The sequence below is a fragment of the Pan paniscus genome, chromosome 6 (genome assembly GCF_029289425.2).
Source record: "Pan paniscus chromosome 6, NHGRI_mPanPan1-v2.0_pri, whole genome shotgun sequence".
NCBI lineage: Eukaryota > Metazoa > Chordata > Mammalia > Primates > Hominidae > Pan > Pan paniscus.
In genome coordinates this window covers 151,712,249-151,717,737 of record NC_073255.2, presented here as the reverse complement: position 1 = coordinate 151,717,737, position 5,489 = coordinate 151,712,249, and positions in this window count along the sequence as shown.

The window sequence follows — 5,489 nt, the reverse complement described above, 5'->3', positions numbered from 1 at the left end:
AATTGAACAGCCTGCTCCTGAATGACTCTGGGTTAAATAATGAAATTAAGACAGAAATCAAGAAGTTATTTGAAACCAATGAGAAAAAGGAGACAACATACCAGAATCTCTGGGACACAAAGCAGTGTTAAAAGGGAAATTTAGCTGGACACCGTGGCTCACAACTGTAATCCTAGCACTTTGGGAGGCTGAGGTGGAAGGATTGCCTGAGCTCACGAGTTTGAGACCAGCATGGGCAACACAGTGAAGCCCCATCTCTACTAAAATGCAAAAACTTAGCTGGGCATGGTGGCGTGAGCCTGTAATCCCAGCTACTCAGGAGGCCGAGGTAGTAGAATTGCTTGAACCTGGGAGGCGGAGGTTGCAGTGATCCAAAGTTGTGCCACTGCACTCCAGCCTGGGTGACAGAGTGAGACTGTGTCTCAAAAAAAAAAAAAAAGGGAAATTTATAGCACTAAATACCCACATCAAAAAGCTAAAAAGATCTCAAATCGACACTCCAACATCACAATTAAAAGAAGTAGGGAAGCAAGAGCAAACAAATACAAAAACTAGCAGAAGACAAGAAATAACTAAGATCAGAGCAGCGCTAAAGGAGGTAGAGACAGGAAAAACCCTTAAAAAAATCAATGAATCCAGGAGCTATTGTTTTTGAAAAAATTAATAAAATAGACCACTAGCTAGACTAATAAAGAATAAAAGAGAAAATAATTAAATAGACACAATAAAAATGATAAAGGGGATATTACCACTGACCCCACAGAAATACAAACTGTCATCAGAGAATACTGTAAACACCTCTACACAAATAAATTAGAAAATCTAGAAGAAATAGATAAATTCCTGGACACATATACCCTCCCAGGACTAAACCAAGAAGAAGTTGAATCCCTGAATAGACCAATAAAAATTTCTAAAATTGAGGCAGTAATAAATAGCCTACCAACCAAAAAAAAGCCCAGGACCAGACAGATTCACAGCCGAATTCTACCAGAGGTACAAAGAGGAGCTGGTACCATTCCTTCTGAAATTATTCCAAATAATTGAAGGAGGGACTCCCCCTAACTCATTTTATGAAGCCAGCATCATCCTGATACTAAAACCTGGAAGAGACACAACAAAAGAGAAAACTTCAGGCCAATATCCCTGATGAACATCAATGCAAAAATCCTTAAGAAAATACTGGCAAATCGAATCCAGCAGCATATCAAAAAGCTTAGCCACCACAATCAAGTTTGGCTTCATCCCTGGGATCCGAGGCTGATTCAACATACAAAAATTAATAAATATAATCCATCACATAAACAGAACCAATGACAAAAACCACATGATTATCTCAATAGATGCAGAAAAGGCCTTTGATAAAAGTCAATATCCCTTCATGTTAAAAACTCTCAATAAACTAGATATTGATGGAACATATCTCAAAATAATAAGAGCTACTTACGACAAACCCACAGCCAACATCATACTGAAGGGAATCTTGGAAAACCGGCACAAGACAAGGATGCCCTCTCTCACCACTCCTATTCAACATAGTATTGGAAGTTCTAGCCAGGGCAATCAGATAAGAGAAAGAAATAAAGGGTATTCAAATAGGAAGAGAGGAAGTCAAATTGTCTCTGTTTATGGCTGATATGATCCTATATTTAGAAAACTCCATCATCTCAGCCCAAAAGCTCCTTAAGCTGATAAGCAACTTCAGCGAAGTCTCAGGATACAAAATCAATGTGCAAAAATCACAAGCATTCCTTTACACCAATAATAGACAAACAGAATCAAATCATGAGTGAACTCCCATTCACAATTGCTGCAAAGAGAATAAAATACCTAGAAATACAACTTTGTAAGTTGTAAGAGGGATGTGAAAGACCTCTTCAAGGAGAACTACAAACCACTGCTAAAGGAAATAAGAGAGGACACAAACAAATGGAAAAACATTCCATGCTCACGGAGAGGAAGAATCAATATCGTGAAAATGGCCATACTGCCCAAAGTAATTTATAGATTCAATACTATCTCCATCAAGCTACATTGACTTTCTTCAACAGAATTAGAAAAAAATCTACTTTAAAATTCATATGGAACCAAAAAAGAGCCTGTATAGCCAGGACAATCCTAAGAAAAAAAAAAAAACAAAACACAGCTGGATGCATCACACTACCTGACTTCAAAGTATACTACAAGGCTGCAGTAACCAAAACAGCATGGTACTGGAACCAAAACAGATATATAGACTAACAGAACAGCATAGAGACCTCAGAAATAACACCACACATCTACAACCATCTGATTTTCAACAAACCTGACAAAAACAAGCAATGGGAAAAGGATTCCCTATTTAATAAATGGTGCTGGGAAAACTGGTTAGCCATATGCAGAAAATTAAACTGGACCCCTCCCTTACACCTTATACAAAAATTAACTCAAGATGGATCAAAGGCTTAAATGTAAAACCCAAAACCATAAAAACCCTAGTAGAAAATCTAGGTGATACCTTTCAGGACATAGGTATGGGCACAGATTTTAAGATGAAATCACCAACAGCAATTGCAGCAAAAGCAAAAATTGACAAATGGGATCTAATGAAACTAAAGAGCTTCTGCAGAGCAAAAGACACTATCATCAGAGCGAACAGCCTACCTACACAATGTAAGAAAATTTTTGCAATCTACCCATCTGACAAAGGTCTAATAGCCAGAATGTACAAGGAATTTAAACAAATTTACAAGAAAAAAGAAAAAAAAATCAAAAAGTGGGCAAAGAACATGAACAGACACTTCTCAAAAGAAGACATTTATGCAACCAACAAACATATGAAAAAAAGCTCAACATCACTGAAAATGCCAATGAAAACCACAATGAGATACCCATCTCATGCCAGTTAGAATGCCGATCAGTAAAAAGTCAGGAAACAAGAGATGCTGGCGAGGCTGTGGAAAAATAGAAATGCTTTTACACTGTTGGTGGGAGTGTAAATTAGGTCAACCATTGTGGAAGACAGTGTGGTGATTCCTCAAGGATCTAGAACAAGAAATACCATTTGACACGGCAATCGCATTACTGGGTATATACCCAAAGGATTATAAATCATTCTACTGCAAAGATGCATGCACACATATTTATTGCAGCACTATTTACAATAGCAAAGACTTGGAACCAACCCAAATGCCCATCAATGATAGACTGGATAAAATAAATGTGACACATATACACCATGGATTACTATGCAGCCATAAAAAGGCATGAGATCATGTCCTTTGCAGGGACATGAATGAAGCTGGAAGACATCATCTTCAGCAAACTAACACAGGAAGAGAAAACCAAATAGCTCATGTTCTCACTCTTAAGTGGGAGTTGAACAATGAAAATAGATGGACACAGAGAGGGGAACAACACACACCAGGGTTTGTTGGGGCAGCAGTGAGGGGAGGGAGAGCATCAGGACAAATAGCTAAGGCATGCAGGGCTTAAAACCTAGATGATAGGTTGATAGGTGCAGCAGACCACACACATACCTATGTAAAAAACCTACACATTCTGCACATGTATCCCACAATTTAAAGTATAATTTAAAAAAGAAAAGAAAAGAAAGTTATTTCTTTGAGAGTGGGTGCCATGTTTTGGTGAGTTTTTTAATATTTTTTCAGTCAATTTTCAAAATTTCTAACACTGATCTCAGTGTTGGAGAAATGTATCCAGTACCTGTTGATCAAAAACAATGAAAAGAAGAAAAGAAACAGAAAACATGCAAACTTTTGATAGGACACATATTGAATGTATATACTTCATATAAAATTTAATTTATACAGCATGGTTCATTTAACTCTGTTTACTTAATATATAAAAATAGCTGCTACAGTCTAGAGATTGAGCTAAACACTGCTCAGAACTTCAAAACAAATAAAACATGATTCTGCCTTAAATTATTTAACAGTAAGCGAGATAATACAAAATAGAGTCCATAAAAGAGACAAACTGTGCCACATCAAATGGTATCTATATACACAGAAAATATGGAGCTGTATCATGAATATAACTGTCCTTCCATACCTGCATTCTGCATTTGAGGATTCAAACAACTGCAGATCAAAGTATTAAATATATATATATAAGTTTTAGAACTAACATTTGCACAGCATTTGCATTGTGTTAGGTATTATAAGTAATCTAGAGGCGAGTTAAAGTATATAAGAGGATGTGTGTAGGTTATTTGCAAATACGACCCCATTTTATTTAAGGGACTTGAGCATTCAAGATTTGGGTATCCACAGGGATCCTAGAATGGATTCCCCTTAGATGCCAAGGACCAACTGTACTCACAAATAAATAGAACTGGGTAGCTGTAGTGCTTTAGGAATATGCTATAGTTCACTCACCCCAACAACTCAGCTCTACCTCATTGTCATTTTCTCTTGGCTGAAGCATCAGTTCTACAGAAAATAATTTATCACTTCACTATCAGCTTCATTTCTGATAAAACAACACTATGTTGCTCAAGGAGGAAACTTCTTATGTCCAGAACTAGCAAAAGGCAACAAAAAGACTGTCATTTCTCTAACATTGTCAATACCATAGATATATGCAAACACTTTAAAAATAAAACATTCATAATAGATAATTTCTCAATCTTTTACCAGACAGGCGCCCTGTGTGTGTGCGTGTGTGTGCGTGTGCGTGCACACACATTGTAGTGTGTTAACTATGTGTAATTCATAATAGTCAAGTTTTCTTTTCTCTTTGACCACATGTATATGTGTGTGTATTTATGTATATGTATATATGTATGTATATATATATACACATACCTGCATCTCCTGATGCAGACCTGCTGATGTCTGCATCTGCACACATCTGTGTGTGTGTGCGTGCACACACATTGTAGTGTGTTAACTATGTGTAATTCATAATAATTAGTCAAGTTTTCTTTTCTCTTTGACCACATGTATAAGTGTGAGTATTTATGTATATGTATATATGTATGTACATATATATACACATACCTGCATCTCCCTACATACAAGTTATTTTTCTCTTCCTTCCTTTTCTCCATCTCTTTCCAAAAAATTTTGAGAAGCCGCCCTAAAAATCTGGCTTCCAGGTGTAAATAATCTCCCCGAGGACTCAAAACTTAATGATAGTAACTGCAATTATGCATCAAACTAAGAAAAAAATGTGTAATAAAGAAATAATCAAAGGAAATAATTAAAGAGAATTAATTACGTATGACTGGGGAAGAGTGGGAGGTGGCCTAAGTCTAAGTAAAGTCCTTACTTTCCCCAGTTAGGAATTGTGAACACAGAGCGTATACCTTATGTAACTAAACATCTGAAAATATATGAAATCCCTTATTGCATGAAACCTCATAATCTCCTTCTACTATTTTCTTCCCCCTCAGTGAATAGTCAGGGAAGAGTAGTAAGGGCTGGAAAAAAACAGAATCAAATAATCCATGATTGCCTATAAGTCAACCCTCAAAAGTATGCTTG